The following is an 18,005-nucleotide window of genomic DNA, read 5'->3' as shown; positions in this document are numbered from 1 at the left end:
ATAACTTTTGCTGCATGACACTAAAGATGTTATCAGTGTGTATCATATCAAAACCTGGCATCTCCATTTCTGAGTTCCAGCAGTGTGATGAATTATAATTATACTATATGAAATTAAAAATCAGTGTAGAAATGACATGACAGTTTCTAGATGGTGTGAATGGTGTCTGGGTTTAGATGGTGTGAATGGTGTCTGGGTCTACTCCCTTAAAGGATATAAAACTGATTAAAAATCATCAAAAAAACCCAAAAACTAAACTTAGTCCTAAATTAGCCTAGACTCTATCAACAGATGTTCTTAATAATTCAGATATCACTGTTCCAATAAAGAGCCACAAATTTACATAAAAATGTTTATGATTAATTTGATTTTATAAGGAGGGAAGGAAGTGGGTAGTGTAAGTAAGTGTCATCAAACTTGTTTCAATTATACAGGTTAGTCCTCCTCTCTTGAAAATAAAAATTGAGAGCAGAGTGCAACTAGTGTGAAAGGGATTAAACTGAGGTGAAATAGCAGGAACCACCTCTCCTCCACAAAAATGTCAAATCTTTAATATCTTTAATTAAGTTCAGCATTAGAGCTCTTGGCCTAGGTGGGATAGTTTACTAGTTGGGTTAGCATGAGCACAGGGTACAGGATCTGACTGGTCATCACCCAGCATCTCTCTTCTGGTCTGTACTTCCCCCAGTCCACCAAGTACTGAAGCTGGCTTCTCCTTCTTCTGGAGTCCACTAGGGCATTAACCTTGTAAGCTGAGCCACCTTTCAACTCCAGTAGATTTGGAAGATGCGATTGGGATCTTCGACAGGACCTGGAACCACTGGCCCCACAGCAGACATGGGAAATGATGGAGACGTGTGTACCCATGAGTAAATTGTCACTGTAGGTGACATCATTGATCTGACATTGGATGGTATAAGGGTCAACATACTTGGGCTGGAACCTGCCACATGGACCAGTCCGACAATCTGCCATGACCACTCACATGTGAACCCCCTGCTGATATATGGGGAGCTCTCCCCAACGGCAATCCACTTTTCTCTTAAACACATCAGTGCCCTCTCACAGTCAGTGGTAAGCACCCTCCTAGGTCTTCTGGCTCTCAGTGAACCATGCCTGGACAGCTGAGTGAACAGAGGAAGGGACGTTCCAGGGTGTAGTGGGGGTTTGAAGCCCAGAAAGCACTCAAATGGGGTGAGCCCAGTGGACAAATATTGAAGAGGGTTTTGGGCATACTCAGTCCAGGGCAGGTACGTAATCCAAATGGAGTGGTGAGCCTGACAGTAGAAATGCAAGAACTTGCCAAGCTCCTGGTTTACAAGCTCCACTTACCTGTTGGACCTAGGGGGAATATGTGGATGTAAGGTTGACTGTTACAGTCAAAGCAAAGTGGGAAAAAATGACAGACCATTGGGCTTCTCTAGTGTTGAGCATCTTAGCTGCTTTCAAGTATTATAGTTTTTTTTTGTGATTATTCATTATTTTGCATGGGTGCTGGGTGTCCTCAAGCCAATTCCTCCATTCCTTCAAGGCCAGCTTCTTGGTCAGGACTAGCTGTCACTGTAATTCATCTGGTGCTGATGGAATTCTCACTTCTCCAGTTTGCAATATAGGTTACTGTGCAGGAGAGTGCTGAGGAACTGGCATAGATCATGGATATGTTGGTCCAGGGAGGCAGAACAGACAAAGATGTCATCGATGTCTACCCAAAAACTTCCAAAAGATAGCAGGAGCGGTGCCTAAACCATACGGTAGAACCTGGTACTTATGGAGTCTACAGGAAATAAATAGGGAGAAGCAAAATGTGACAGGTGATGGGAATTAACTAATAAGTAGAAGATTGGGAGCTGGGAAAGTGATCAGAAAGTATTATTTGTGGATGTTTGGGAGCAGTGTGCCAACTGGGGTGTGACAGCTTGCCTAAAAAATGACAGCACTGAGATCAGGGGTAAACAGACTAGGGTCTTTGAACTACTGGAGGACCATATACCTACTCCGGATCCCTACTTATTGGAGCTTACTAAGAAATAAAAATTTGTCGTGTTTCTTACATAAAAGCTCAGGAAGTTAGACGTGGTAACCATGTAACTGTAAAAGTCTAGGAAGTTAGACTATGTAAATGTTATGTAACAAAAGAAATTTTAGAGATCACAACAGTACAGAGGAGCACAATGCATGATCTTGCCATCTTTGTGAATAGCCTGAAGCTTTTCCCAGTTATACTAAAGTAAAGGAACATCTTTAAGAAGCCCAGAGGCATATCTGCATACTAAGGCATTGATTAATCTGGCACTCCAAAAGTGTATTAGGAGACTCTAAATGGGAAGAATATTCCAGTTTTGTTCTTACCCCATGAAAACAATAGCTTTCCACAACCTGCAGACAAATGTAGACATTTGATAATATGTAACTGACCTTATTTAATTACCAATAGCACTGTGAATCACATTTACATTATACCAGTAATTACACTAGAATGCATCATATATGCATGCAAATATAATAGGCATGTAATAAGATGATGATGTTCATAGTTTAGAATAGCAAAGTTATCATGGACCAAACAACAGATTCACCTTTAGCTAACAGCTTTCCTTTAGATAATAGCTTTTTCTTTCACATCTGAAACATAAACCTCTGATGGATTTCATCACCCATTCAGTTGCCTCTCTATCATCTCTGTGTGCGACAAGGGCATTCATAAAATGTATAAATTATAGTGCTTAAGTGGACTGTCACAGTTTGGCATGTATTTCCTGAAGGATATCTCATAAATCCTAAACCTGATGGGTATGTCTGGGCCAAAATTGACTTGAGTACTGGTATGTCACTCCACTTTGGCCAAATATATGACAAATGTTATGTTGGTATGTTACTATTTATCATAGTTGTTGAATAGTGGAGACAACTCAAGCAAAGGCAATTTGGGGGAGTACCGATGGCATTCTTTCCTCATCACAGCACATCATTTTAAGTGAATTCAAACATTACATAGAACTTTTTAGCTAACCAGAACAGAGAACAGATTAACTTTACAAAGATACAAATCGTCTCTATATAGTCTTAAGTGATGCCTTAAAATGAAAGCTGTAATTCATTTTTAATATGTCATTTAAAAATGTATGAGTCATAAAATTTATGATTTAGTCATTCAGTTTGTCCTCCACTTGATCTTGATTTGCTTCAAGTTCTACTTGTAATTCAAATGTGTGATTAGTTTCATATGACTATTCATACAATTGACACATGCAAACATATTTTAGCATAATCAGTGAACTGGATCACTGTGCCATTCACAGGTGTTGTTACTGAAGGCCAGGATTTCAGACACATAACCATGTAAATCAGTGTAAATGGAGTATGGCATGCACAGACATGGTATGGTAATTTTCTCACCTGACATCTCAGGCAACAACTACTTCATCTTCATCCTTTCAATCTATACATATTGAATTCAGACGATCAATGGCTTACTTGTGCATGAATTACCAGCATAATGTCATTGTGTTCTTTAAAGATTTACTTGTATATTTCTCAGCAACCATGCATCGTTATTCTGACCTTTGGCCCAGTTCAAATTTGCTGTAATAAACTTTGTGAACTGTATAATCAACTCATTACCATCACCTTGGAAGAAAATTGGGTTACTATATTATATAATGCATATTATAATTACCATAATGTTCATAACATTCTTCACCTGTAATGTAGGCATGTTCAGGCTCTTCAGCAGAAGTGGCTCTTCTATAACGTATACTATACTGCCAAAAATATTCACTCATCTGCTTCCACACATATGAACTTGAGTGATACCCCAATCTTAATCCATAGGGTTTAATATGATGTCGGCCCTCGCAGCTATAATAGCTTCAACTCTTCTGGGAAGGCTTTCCTCAAGGTTTAGGAGTGTGTTTATGGGAATTTTGACCATTCTTCCAGAAGCACATTTGTGAGGTAAAACACTGATGTTGGACGAGAAGTCCTGGCTCACAGTCTCTGCTCTAATTCATCCCAAAGGTGTTCTCTCAGGTTGAGGTCAGGACTCTGTGCAGGTCAGTTAAGTTCTTCAATGTCAAATTCGCTCATCCATGTGCTTATGGACCTTGCTTTGTGCACTTGTGTGCAGCCATGTTGGAACAGGAAGGGGCCATCCCCAATCTGTTCCCACAAAGTTGGGAGCATGAAATTGTCCAAAATCTCTTGGTATGTTGAAGCATTAACAGTTCCTTTCACTGGATCTAAGGGGCAGAGCCCAACTCCTGAAAAACAACCCCACACCATAATCCCCACTCCACCAAACTTTACACTTGGCACAATGCAGTCAGACAAAAACCATTCTCCAGGCAACCGTCAAACCCACACTCATCCATTGGATTGCCAGATGGAGAAGCGTGATTCATCACTCCAGATAACATGTCTCCACTGCTCTAGAGTCCAGTGGCAGCATGCTTTCCACCACTGCATCTGACACTTTGCATTGCGTTTAGTGATGTAAGGCTTGGATGCAGCTGCTCAGCCATGGAAACCCATTCCATAAAGCTCTCTATGCACTGTTCTTGAGCTAATCTGAAGGCCACATGAAGTTGGGGGTATGTGGTGATTGACTCTGCAGAAAGTTGGTGAGCTCTTTGCACTACGCGCCTTAACATCCTCCGACCCTGCTCTGTCAGTTTACGTGGCCTTCCCAATTGCTTCCACTTCGTTATAATACCACTGACAGTTGACTGTGGAATATTTAGTAGAGAGGAAATTTCACAACTGGACTTGTTGCACAAGTGGCATCCTATCATGGTACCATGCTGGAATTCACTGAGCTCCTGAGAGCGACCCATTCTTTCACAAATAGAAGCAGTCTGCATGCCTAGGTGCTTGGTTTTATACGCCTGTGGCCATGGAAGTGATTGGAACACTTGAATTCAATGATTTGGATGGGTGAGCAAATACTTTTGACAATATAGTATATCTCGATCTCCAGTTCTGTGACTGTGTATTAACCATATTGCCATCTCCATTAAAGAACCCTGAGCTGGACTTGGGAAAGAGGCTGTCACCGCAGTTCCTGGGACATTAAGGCTTAGAGGCTGACACTAAGAACCTAGAGCCTCTATAGAGGCTAATATGTGCATCTTCCATTATACTGCCAAGCCTTCATGACAGTCAAGCAGAAGACATAGGCTGTGCAAGTTTATATGCCATGCACATAACCTTTTTTATGACCTCCTCTGTGGTGCTGGATTCATTGGTTAGTGAGTGAAAATGTACCAGTGTTACTAAAAAGGTGAAGTAAATCCCATGCACTTCAGCTCAGCGCAGCATCTCAGTAATCCTACTTCATTGGGTACCACATGGACTAAAGCATTTAGAGGGTAGCACCATTAAAAAACAGGAAAGGGATGAGGGATGTTATGACTAATGAACACATATATGGGCTCAAAAACAAGTCGAAGAATATTGACATCCTGTGCACGTCTTCCCTTAAAGCTAGATCAGTTAACCACTTGCCCTGTTAGCCCGAGTTTGTACTGCAGTGGTGAAAAGCTTTCTCATGTTGTAATACAAGCGGAAAGTAAATGAGTTAAGAGCACAGATGGTGTGAAATGCTGAAGCCTGCATCATGTCCGTTAGCACTGACTTCGGGAACCTACAACTGTGACGTTTGCACCATGAGTCTACAGGTGTTCAGAGCTAGAGACCATGTTTCTTCTAAATTGCATAATTAAAAATATGTGAAATGCCTGAAGTGAAATCTTTGTCTGAGAGTTCCTACATGGACTGCAACCATCTGGGTGATAATTACAATGATTATGTTTCTCATCTTAGTGCTTTGTGTCCATTCACATACTTAGCCATAATACTCAATAAGTGGAATTTTCCATATAATCTTGATGAACAATTAAGACAATTGAATATTACATGATATTAATGTGGACGGAGGTCACACAGGGATGAGAGGTAACTGATTATGCGTTTGCCAAACTGGGAGTAAGGGACATATCTTATTTACATAGGATGGGAACACACTGAAGGTTACTGTAAGGTTATGGATCGTGTGACTGGCAGTCCACAAACAAAGCCTGAGCAATATATTGCAGTGCACTGGTGTTGATACAATGCAGGTCAGCTGAAGGAGCCATAAAGTAGCCTATATGAAAACTGCAAACATATCATATAGAAGGGAAACTGAGTTCTGCCCTCAAAGGCTATTAAAGACCATAAAAAGGGAGCATATCAACTCATTCATAAAATGTAAACCAACAGTACTACTTAAGACTCAATGTAGCATACTAATTAAACTTGCTGGTGGTCCATGTATGAACAATTACATTGTTCCTTAATGTGCAAAACATGTTTGTTTCCAAATCCAAGTGGTATATTATGTTGTAGTTTGTGTGCTTGGGCAGCGCTATTACATTTGAACCATTTTGTGGTTTGTCAGGCACAGTGTTAACATAGCCAGAGGGAGTGTGGGAGGGTTTCACACTGAAGGAGACTGATGACAGTCTGCTGCTCACTCTGCCAGAAACGCAGAGGCTGTGACCAGGCTAACGCATTCAGACACACCTCCCATCCCACTGGTTTCTTCTGAGGGCTACAAAATGATGGCAGCAGACCTGAAGAGTTTCTGATACTTGTGAGATTTTGCTAATTCCTTCTCAGCCTTACATGAGTAATCTAGAGATCAAACATTATGTTATTATATTAGATTATATGTTATAAAACAAAGATTGTTATATAGCAAATACATTTATTTTTCTGCTTTATATTTCTAAGTGACCTCCAGGATAAGACACACACAAGCCATAATGAAAAGTTATACCTTATTGTGTACTGTAGTGCATGACAAAGACACATACATGGCATAAAGACACATATGTCATAGCTGAATCATGTTATTTTACTTGTGTAACATTCATATCAGAAAATGTCCTCTGGATCTTAAAAGATCAGTGAGAACGGAACAGCAGATTTAGTCCAGAGACGGGGTTGCTCCTGCAGTTAGAGGTGTCCGTCACTAGGACTAATTGGAAGGCCGATGCTTTGAATCGTGCTGAACATGACATTTTGTCTGACTGCGAGTGCGAATCGAAGCGCCACCTCGTGTGTCCTTGCGAGTACAGCAGTGTCACTGCGGAGGCCACATAAAATGATAAACTGCTATTGTGCAGATATGAATGGGAGCATAGCTTCTAGCTGCTAAATTTGTACAGAACCTGACTTAATAAAGCATTGTGTGAGGAATACTCCTAGCACTGAATGAATGAATCAGTTGTTTGTGAACCTCGGCGATATTTTAGTATCGCTTTCACCAGAGGTTCTCGAATAACAGACCGGTAAAACGAGCGCTTCTCTCGCTTTTTAATATGCTACGTATAAATCAAAAGAAATGTCTGTGTCAAGTAAAATATGTGTCAAGGATACAAAGAAGGCAACTAAAATGTGTTTAAAAAGTGTTTAATCGCTGAATATAAACACGAGAAACCTTATGGTTATCGGTTCACTTGCAGCACTTAACTCGAGGAGAATGTGAAATAAGCACGCAAGGCTGCAGCATATTGAAAAGCTCTCTCACCGCCCACAGAAGCGGCATGCGACAAACCATTTTTCATATCAACTTTCACATCAACAAGCAAACCTCCCTGCTAGCACGGCATCTGCTTCAAATAACTCCAACAGCACACATACCGGAGCCAAACCGCTCGCGGGAACTACTGAATCATATTGGCTGTTTTAATATCTATGTATATAAGGTATCACCAGGCCCTCGCCAGGCGATATGAATAGATTCTAGGATAAAAATACTTGGTTTATTCATAGTGTTTCTGATCTTAAATAGATATGGAGGGCTTGGGATTGCGTCTACTTTAAAATGTTATTAAGGGTTGTGAATGTAGTGAGTATACTTCTACTTCAGTGCGGTAAAAACCCTGCGGTGAATTTGTTTTTCTTATAAAACACCGCCATCTGGTGGCCAAAGAGTTTAATGTCGCTATATTCCATAATAATAATAATAACAATAACAACAACAACAACAACAACAACAACAATAATAATAATAATAAATCCACGACTTTAATGTGTGATATATTAAACCATATTTTTTATTTATTGATACATTGTTTAAATGTGTTAATAAATAAATGTGTTCTCATGTATCTCTAAGCAGTGGAGTAAGAAACCTTGGATGGCCACTAGGTCAACCCAATGTCCTGCCAGCTGAAGTGAGTAGCTTGAGATGTATGCACACACACACACACACACACACACACACACACACACACACACACACACACACACACACACACACACACACACACTTTATGTTATAAATCTATGCAAGAAAAGAATAGCATTCAGAAATACTGCCAGTAAGTTTGGATCTGAATAATATAGCATTTCTGCTGGCATGGCTTGTCAAGTGCTTGTTTTATGTGCACATGCTGTGTCTGAGACTGGGCTTATTAGTTACGCATGCTGTTCTGTACCCCAGCTAGTCTTGATTTCTGGACCCTAAAACATGCTTACAAGCATCTGCTTATTGATGTCTTTTTATCATCATGTTGAAATCCTGATATAACTGTCCTTCAGCTGGATATCCTGAAACTGGAAGCCTCTATTTTTATAGCACCTCTAGCTTTAATAACTTCAATGTCAATCAGGCAGTGACAACAGTTCCATGATATCCCAAGTTTGCATTAGAAACATGAGAAAGTACCTGCTTCTAGTCTAACTGTAATGTACCTACAACAGCTGAGTTTTCCCTCACTCACTCACTCACTCACTCACTCACTCACTCACTCACTCACTCACTCACTCACTCACTCACTCACTCACTCAAATTACTCACCCTCTCTCTGTTCATTCTTTCCATTGCTGTTTTGATAGGAGGCACCCTGGTTTCTATGGCAACACCACACAGAGACAACTTAGATATGGTCGCCCTCAACAACAAACCAGATGAAAGTGCAGGACTTAATGAAGGCCTGCTATGCAATAGTGCACACAGCAATAAGACAAAGACAAGCACATATAAAAGTAAACATGCGCAAACACACACACACACACACACACACACACACACACACACACACACACACACACACACACACACACACACACACACACACACACTGTAGCAGTCAGAATAAATAGATTTATTCCTGAACATGGGTACAAGCATGCATACACACAAACACTCACATACACATGGGCTTAGTGTAACAAACAAAACAGTCATGGAATATTTATTTCTATGGACACCACTACATGTGCTGAGACTCTCTCCATCACTCAAACACAACTCAGCTTAGTTTAACAAACAAAACAGTCATGGAATATTTATTTCTATGGACACCACTACATGTGCTGAGATTCTCTTCATCACTCAACCACAACTCAGCATAGTGTAACAAACAAAACAGTCATGGAATATTTATTTCTATGGACACCACTACATGTGTTGAGACTCTCTCCATCACTCAACCACAACTCAGCTTAGTGTAACAAAAAAAAACAGTCATGGAATATTTATTTCTATGGACCCCACTACATGTGTTGAGACTCTCTCCATCACACAACCACAACTCAGCCAGGCATACATACTCAGACCTTAGTGTAGTAAGGTAAAACCATACTAAAACAAGATTGTTTTTTGTTCCGCCTGTCCTGTGTGGTGCATGCTTGCACACACACAGATGATATTAAATATATCAAAATATATATATCAAGCATTGTGGGTATCCATCTTTTATTCCTATTGAAATATTAGCTGAAGTGTTTCACAGACCTTCCCCCATTAGTGTGGTATCGCTTCCTTGTATGTTATTGCATACTAATTACCAGACAGGCACTCAAAAATTAGCTAAATGACCAAGAGCTTTCATGGGCTCAAAAACAGAGAATGGTCTATTTAATTGTTATTATTAAAAGAAGTCATGTGTCATTTTCCAGGTAATATGCAGCTGGCTGTGCTTTAATGGAAATGAATGAAAGTGCCCAGCTGCAGACATTTAACCTGGTAAGCACTTAAGGTGCGATTGACCTTTCCTTTTTATTCTCGCTATAGTCTGCAGGCAAGGTTCACAGGCAATGCAGAGAGTGAAATGCTGTGCCTTTCACAGGCTATGGTGCCACATGCCCTCCTCTGTGCCCTTTACTTCTCCACAGCAGGGCCACTGAAATGCTCCTCATTCCCTGGACCAACATGTTGGGCCGGGCTCGGCAAGCATGATGCTTTTACCCAGACATCTGAGGTGTATTTGGAGGCTGTGAAGGTTTGGCTCAGTATTAAATGCTAGTTTTGTTGACCAGGAACATTCACCACAAGGACACTTCTGTTTGTTTTTATCCTCTGTCAGATTGTGTCTGTGGTAGAATATCAGGTGATTCTGAGCAGCAAAAAAAACCTAGCCTATTTTTGTAATATACTATCCACACATTGAATATGCATATAAAGCACTCTGGTACTATTCCTGTCTAATTTTTGGGAAATAAAAATGAAACCAACAATTGAATGATAGAACACACTCAACTCATGACATAATACATGCATATGCATGTTAAATCTGTGTGTCTTAAAGGCATTGCAGGTAATTCCACTTTTACAAAAGATGGGTATGCAGCAAACGGGGTAAAGGCTGTTACTCAAGGGCACAGCAGTCATGGTCAGTCAAAGAGCGCTTGAACCTAGAACCATCCAGGACCAGGTCAACATGATTTCAGAGGGAAAAATGAAAAAAAAAACATGCTTTTTTGTTCATATTTGGCAGCAAAAAGCTTGTCACTACACCCTACAGTGGAACAGCTCACCCTGCTCTCCACCTCACACAGCATCCAGGTAATAAAGAAGGGCATTCAACAGGCCAGGCTTGCCTAAGGGTTACGGGCTGCCCTTTACACTGCCGGGTTATGGGAATGTAATGACCATGAACACGAATGCATTTCTACGAAGGCATAGGCCGTAACCTGATGTTGGTAACATCCAGTCACTTAGCTTAATGATTTCATCCTGCATCTCATATTCATACACATCAGCTTGAAGCCATCATCACTGTCATGTACAAATAAACACAAAAGGTCAGGGGGAAAAACATAAATAAATACGGCTTAAGGTTGCCAGACAAATTAAATAAAAATGTTCCCCTGGCTTGTGGAGACTGATGGCTAGGATCGCATTAAAAGGTAAATGTGTTGTGCATTGTTCTTAAGTGTATTGCTGGTTTGCACAAATATGTTATGGCCAAATATGTTTCAACCAGAGAAAAAAAGGGCATATTCGCAGTGCATGGAACCTTCAAGTCTCAGTGTGCAGCTCTCAATTTGTGTTAATATTTCATGAAGGTCTAATGGAAATTTTTTCTTCCTCTATATGGTGGCTGCAATCTTATATGGTGGTTTCCTGGCTGAGGGACAGATATTTTCTATATTCTAGCACCTGAGAAATGTGTCAAAACCAAGCTCTGACACCTTCCACACTCCACATCTCTTCAGTTGTGCAATTAACCATCCGGATATAGTTTAGTGTTCTTGTCTGTTGTAGTAATGAATACTTGGAAATGAGAATTCCTGGAAAAACCTAAAGGTTTCTCTTCCAAAATGACACTGGTACAAACTTTTGTTTACTGAACTGTTATACCTTGTTTGGAAGATTAGAAATGCGTAATTGAGCATATAATTACACCTCCACTTCATGGTTTTAAATTGCACCATGTTCTTTAGATACTCTGTGAAGCTGGAAATATGACCTAACTCCACATTTATGTCTATGCACAGTGGTGCTGGCCAGTCTTGGGTGTCTGAGATGGCAGACACCCAAAGCTATCACAGGCAGCACTCTTCTCCAGTCACGCTCAGCTGTCCTGTGACATCGAGAGCAGCAGGTGAGACCGTGGGTGGAAATTAATGACGGCTAACAGTGAGGAAATAATTGGCCATTATTACAAGGATGTTTGTGTGGAATCCTATTTACACTAACCTCTTTACTATATGTTTAACATATTGTTAGTGAATGCATTGCATTTAATTTGGAGAATGATGATTAGATTGCAGTTACATTTGAGAAATTGTTTCTAGGGTTTCAGGGCAGTGTTTTTGGAGATGAAGAAACTTTAACATCAGATCATAAAGAGGAGAAGCACACAAAGGAAAATATCAAAAGCCACATGTAATGTACTGACAAAACGTCTGGCTGCTGGCAGCCTTTCATCAAAGGCAATTTTGTGAACACCCATGTTAGGTCCACTGAACACTTCTACTCTTCTCCACTGAGAAAAAAGAATCAGCCAGTCGTAAGAAATCCAAACATGTTAGAGAGTTTGGATAGTCCACTAGATTGCAGTTCTAAATGCCGTTTATATCATCTGTGAATGCAACCATTCAAGGTCTGCCAATTAACACAAGCCATCTTTATATCTGTAGTCAGTTATCTCTCATAAACACTACAAACATGCCAGTACATTCAAGAAGAATGTTTTCTCAGTTACAACTGAAAATGCTCAACCACACATAATACATAACCACACCAACCAGTCATAACAGTAGCTTAAACTGCCTTCTGTAATAACAACACACTGTGGGAAAAGAAAAGGGAAGAGTGGTGTGCTATTATTTCCATAAAGACAGATCATTTGCACACTTTACAGAGACTAATTAACGGATGGTAATTTTGAAACGTGCGTGACACATAGACGATGGAACCTGCCTTAAGTGCCAGTCCACTGAGGGCCTCATGTTGATCTAAAGAAAGGAACAGATGGCACACCACTCTGTGTGACTCACAGGAAGTATACGGCACCAGACATGCATGCATAACCCTGACAACTCGTCATCTGTTCTGAAGCCCTTCCACCGCAGCGCTGGGCTTTACTTATATTAAAATACAACGAAAGCAACTCCACTGACATCTGAAAAAGAACAATAGGACACAAACACACACTTTGTAGCTCACTGCTATTAAAACCAAAATGGTCTTTCTAAAGTAAGAAGGCAGAATAATGTAATTATGCTGGATGTTGCAAACTTAAAAAAATGCATTATAATAACACAATAATCAAAAAAGAGTACAAAGCACTTTACTTTCAAGAATGCTTGTGTTAATTAACTATACAATTACTACACAACTCATTCAAACAGCATTCAAATTTCCACAATACATAAAAGTGAAATAAAATGTTTATTTGCCACAAGATACCACTGGGGGGCAGTACACTCCAATAAATATAATAAATACCTCCCCCAATTTCGACCTGCGTTTGTATGAATGTGAGGAGTGTTGCAAGCTGCTCCAGTTTTGTGGGTGTGTGCGTGTGAAGGGGGCAGACCTCTGCATTTGAGAGACATTATCTAGTCGGCTGTGAGTATCCAGTAAACTGATGGTCTTGTTCTTAGCAGTAATGGGCTCATGTCACTTATCATTCCATGATCATTCATCAACAAATTGCCAACATCTCAATTACTACCTGTCCCAAAACCAAGGGCTGCATAATTTTAGGGTTCTAACAATTGGTTGAAACAATTGTTCTATTTACCAATCTATATCCTCACACTGTACAAAAGTGCCCTCTGCAGTGCAGGGCAGATGCCATTTCACACTCCCACTGTAAGTCTGGTATAGTGCTGTGGGGGCTGATCCATCTAGCCCCCTTGTGATGGATCAAACAGAGTACTGCTTGTGTCATTTCAATTACTTACGAAATCCATCTAGCTCTGCCTCCATTAACTAATGACGCTGTGTCCTTGCAAACTGCATTACCCATGATGCAGTTGTGATCACGTCTCATTAGGCACTGACAGGGTTGATAATCCTTGACATTCTTCCTTCATGATGGGAATTCATACAGGACAGCATGGGCTAGAACTCAGTGATGTCAGCCTTTGATCTGTTCTACCCTACCCTGAACGATAGACTGATGAATGTTTAACAGGGCCAATCTATCCACATGAAGAAGCAAGCTATATATATGATGACTTCCTAAATTACACACAAGTGACATCTAATAAAGCTCTTATATACCATATTAGTGAAATCATTCGCTGAAGAGACACAGCAAGGTACCAAAGAATTACCTGAAAGAGCTTTAGAGAACCTTTTACATGGTTGGTTAAGGGACACATGAAATCCACTATAATTAGTATAAACAAACAGAAATAATTGTGCGCAATCGTAAAGGCTCATAGACTCATACAACTCATACAACTGGATACAATCACATATTTTTTTTGTTCTTCTGTCAAACTTTATAAATATCCTGTAACTTCCACTCAGTTGTTTGAAATGCATCACAATTAAGAAATTCAGTTTAAGAATTAAGCTCAAGAAACAGTTCAAACACCAAGGACTTACTGTTGAAAACTTAATTTAATGAACAAATTCACTTAAGAGGCTAATTTGTTTCACATATTCACTGAGAGACTTTGTAGTGAGCTATAATGAGGGGTAGTACTGTAATGGGGGAATAACGTCTGCCACATTGTTTGCATAAACAAAATCAGGACAGACTGGAATACATCCAAACTGATGTAACTAAAAATCTCTTTTCTTTAATTCTGGAATGAGTTTTTGGCAGATGCAAGGCAGACCAGAAGCAAGGTCATGAGGTTTTTCAACTGTTGAAATGATAACAGATTCTTGGCTAATCCAGTCTAATTGTAACAATGGAACAGTGAAGAGAACATGGGGATATCTTAAAATAAAACAGGAAAGCAGATCAGCTGCAAACACTGGGAGACCATATTCCCTCCATACAGAAAGTAATCTAGACTCACCAGCCCCTTTTTAGAAAGACCACAGAAAATGTATGGTTCTAACAACATATATGAGTTTGTCACTACTGTCGGCTTGATATTTTTGGTTGGTGGACCAATCGTAACTCAGCAGTGACTATGACAAGTGTGAAAGTCATTCTTGTTGTGCTGTCTGGCGATGATGAGAGGAGCATGGGTTGAAATAACTGATTTGTGACAATGGAAGTTGTAAAAAACACTATACAAGTACATTTGAAATTAATTATACTTAATAAAACCGAGTAACACTTCTGCACCTAATAAACTTGTACTATCTGAACACCTACTACCACAATGCCACTTTTAAGTGTTAAAGCTGTATAGAGAATGATCCATCATTCAAATAATATTAGGTGAGAAGTGGTTCTGTAGCTAAATAACTCACCAATGAACAGAGTAGAACAGTGTATGACAAACTGATGTAAGTATAACCTAGGCATAACCTAGGTAAGTATAATCTAGGCATAATAAAGTGAATGTCCCATAGTACTGTATTACAATAGCACTGTGCATGTTCATTTATGTACTGCTTTGCTTTAAAACACAAATCACTTGCCTCAGAACTGTAAAAGATTTATGATTAGCAGTCAATGGTTTCACTTCAGAAACATCAAGATCAGGTTCCTGATCAGTAGCAGAATCAGAGGACCGGTAAGAGTGAGCTTATGAATATCAGGACAGAAATTATGACAAGAGGATCTTGACCTGAGCATCTTAACCACTGGCAGGCTGAACAAGCCTGGGTCTGAAAAACATGGGTCTTTTTAATCATTTCATCATTCTGGGGCCACTGAGCACTGACTTTTTATTTTATAGAGTCTCCATGCAATGGTTCCTGTAAAAAGAGACAGGCTTATACTATACAGTATTGTATGCGATTGGATCTCACAAATTACTCAAGCATAAAAAACTTGCTTCAAGATTATATCAGTCTAGTGCAATTTTAGACCCATCTTGATGTTTATCATTCTCTCTCTATTGAACATTTAGATGGGGAGGTTGAACCCTTCTTCCACTTTTAAGGTTAATGATTCCACACATATCTACAGTTTCAGCATATTGCAGTGTCCATTAGTGTTCATCTGGCTCAGAACTAAATTCCATAAAATTATGTAATTATGTATGAAGCGTCTTTATGGGTGAGAAGGCTCCAAGTCACATTGCCCTCTGCTGGCTGAAAAACTCCATCAGACTGCCTTAATGTATGCTAATACTTCACTTACATGCCTTTCGGTTTAACAAACAAGGTCACAGCATGTGATAAACAGAGGTGGCGTATCGCTACGGTGTGTTGTGACACTGCTGTACAGATGGAGGATCTCCCCACAGCGTAACTGCTGCTGAGAGACCACACACTGCTGTCTCCCAATATGAAGGACAGGTATAATGAGAGAAAGAGAGAGAGAGAGAGAGAGAGAGAGAGAGAGAGGGAGAGAGAGAAAGAGAGAGGGAGGGAGGAAATATATGACAGCCTGTACAATACAGAGGTCCATAGGGAGAATATAGGTACACTATCACAGATGGAACCAAGGATGAAGGCTCTCTAAGGACTTGGAACTTTTAGAAGCAGTGTGTGTGTGTGTGTGTGTGTGTGTGTGTGTGCGGTGTGTGTGTGTGTGTGTGAATGCTTATGCTTGTGTGTGTGAGAAGATTTGGTGACTACAGAGACTATGCAATTCTTGAGAGAGTAGATTGCAAGCAGAGATTTAAATTTCATTTGCTCATTATCCACATCTAGGCCTCCTTGCCCTTTTCACACTACACAACAAGAAGGTAAAGTAGTTCTTGAAAGCGAAAACTCTCTTTCTCTTATATATCATACAGATTGGGAAGAGGGAGTTACCACCCCCTTTCAAAATATGTTCCCTTTGTTTTATGAAAAATTAGCTCAAACCTTTTAAAGATTTTTCCAATCCGACCATGAAGAATGCCTAGAAAGTCCACATTTTTTCTGCATTTTAGATCCCAACACATTTGAACCAAGAAATCAAGAACAATAAATCCTTGTTCAGGCTTGCTAGAAGCTGTGATAGAGTAAAAATATGTACTGTCTGGGGGTTTGATGACCAGGCTGGGAAACACCAAAACATTCCGAAAATTAAAATTACAACAGTTAAATACATTACTTGGATAAGTGAGTGCAACCCTCACTTGGTGCCGCCTTTGCAGACTTGCTCAGGGACAACCAATCACCTTATGGATCACATAAACCGCACACACCACCACCTGTGATCAACTATGCTGTTTTTTAATTAGTTCAGAAAAAAGGCATGCGTTTTAAAGGGTTCCTTTTGAAGCAAAGATCCAGTGTGTCTGGCAGATTTTATACAGTAAGTATAGGGCATCATAGTAAATAAAAGTGAGTATGCTAACAGGTGAGCACAAAATTAGCATATCATCTTAAATTGGGAGACTAGCATTTATATATGTGTTTATGTATGAAGACAATCGCAAAGAGTAACTGCATATGTAACTAAAGACAGAGGTAGTAAAAACTGCAGTGAAGTACACAAGGTTTTCAGAGAAACAGGATGTTTTGAACAGAGGTCCTTTATCAACTGTGCAAGAAAAGTGCTACTAAAACTGTACAAGGTTACAGTAAAAATGTCACTGTCATGTGTTTTGAAAGGACCTCCATCCAAAATGTTTTGTTTTTTTGAAAACTTTGTGTACTAAACTGGAATTTTGAACATATCTACATCTACATCATACACTCCCTGGAATCTTCTATAAATATATATGCATTGCTCATCAGTAATCAACATAGGAAAAAAATCTGGTATAGTAGACAATAGTTCTTAAGAAATAAAATGTTCATCAGCTTGGCATAATCTATACAAACCCATACACAAATGAAGTGTAATTTGTAATTCACATGAAACTGAAGAATTTTAAGTGGGATGAATACTTACGAGGTTGACATCAACCCAACACAAGACCTAAATAGAACCACTCAGCACATTGCCCACAAACATTGACCCAACACAACACTTACATACAACCACCTAGCATAATCACCCACATACATCAACCCAACACAACACCTAAATCTATGTCTACCATACCATATCAACCAAACCCATTAATGCATTACATTGCCCAAATCATTCTACCCAATAGAATGTAATGTCATTTGTAATGTCACTGAATAGCTGATATAACAGTAGACTAATTCAGAATCAGAATCTGATTCTGAATTAGTGCAGTCACTATATTCACCAAACATG

The 18,005-nt window shown here is 39.7% G+C and overlaps 1 protein-coding gene and 1 long non-coding RNA gene across 3 annotated transcripts in view; one reads left to right on the top strand and one right to left on the bottom strand.

The window, feature by feature from the left end:
* lsamp (limbic system associated membrane protein) overlaps window positions 1-18,005 on the bottom strand; it is a 722,044-nt gene that overhangs the window by 242,400 nt on the left and 461,639 nt on the right. The window lies entirely within an intron of this gene.
* On the top strand, window positions 6,526-9,129 carry LOC145651870 (uncharacterized). Of its 2 annotated transcripts, none has more exons than XR_014117947.1 (3): window positions 6,526-6,631; window positions 8,165-8,219; window positions 8,884-9,129. It is a non-coding gene; the product is annotated as an uncharacterized LOC145651870 (long non-coding RNA). The 2 variants fall into 2 exon arrangements; XR_014117948.1 differs by having other exon boundaries at window positions 8,162-8,219.

Source organism: Electrophorus electricus, chromosome 17 (assembly GCF_041902795.1).
Source record: "Electrophorus electricus isolate QZ-2024a chromosome 17, ASM4190279v1, whole genome shotgun sequence".
In the NCBI taxonomy this organism is placed as follows: Eukaryota; Metazoa; Chordata; class Actinopteri; order Gymnotiformes; family Gymnotidae; genus Electrophorus; species Electrophorus electricus.
Note: the sequence above shows the minus strand (reverse complement) of the source record. Positions and strands in the feature narration are given on the sequence as shown.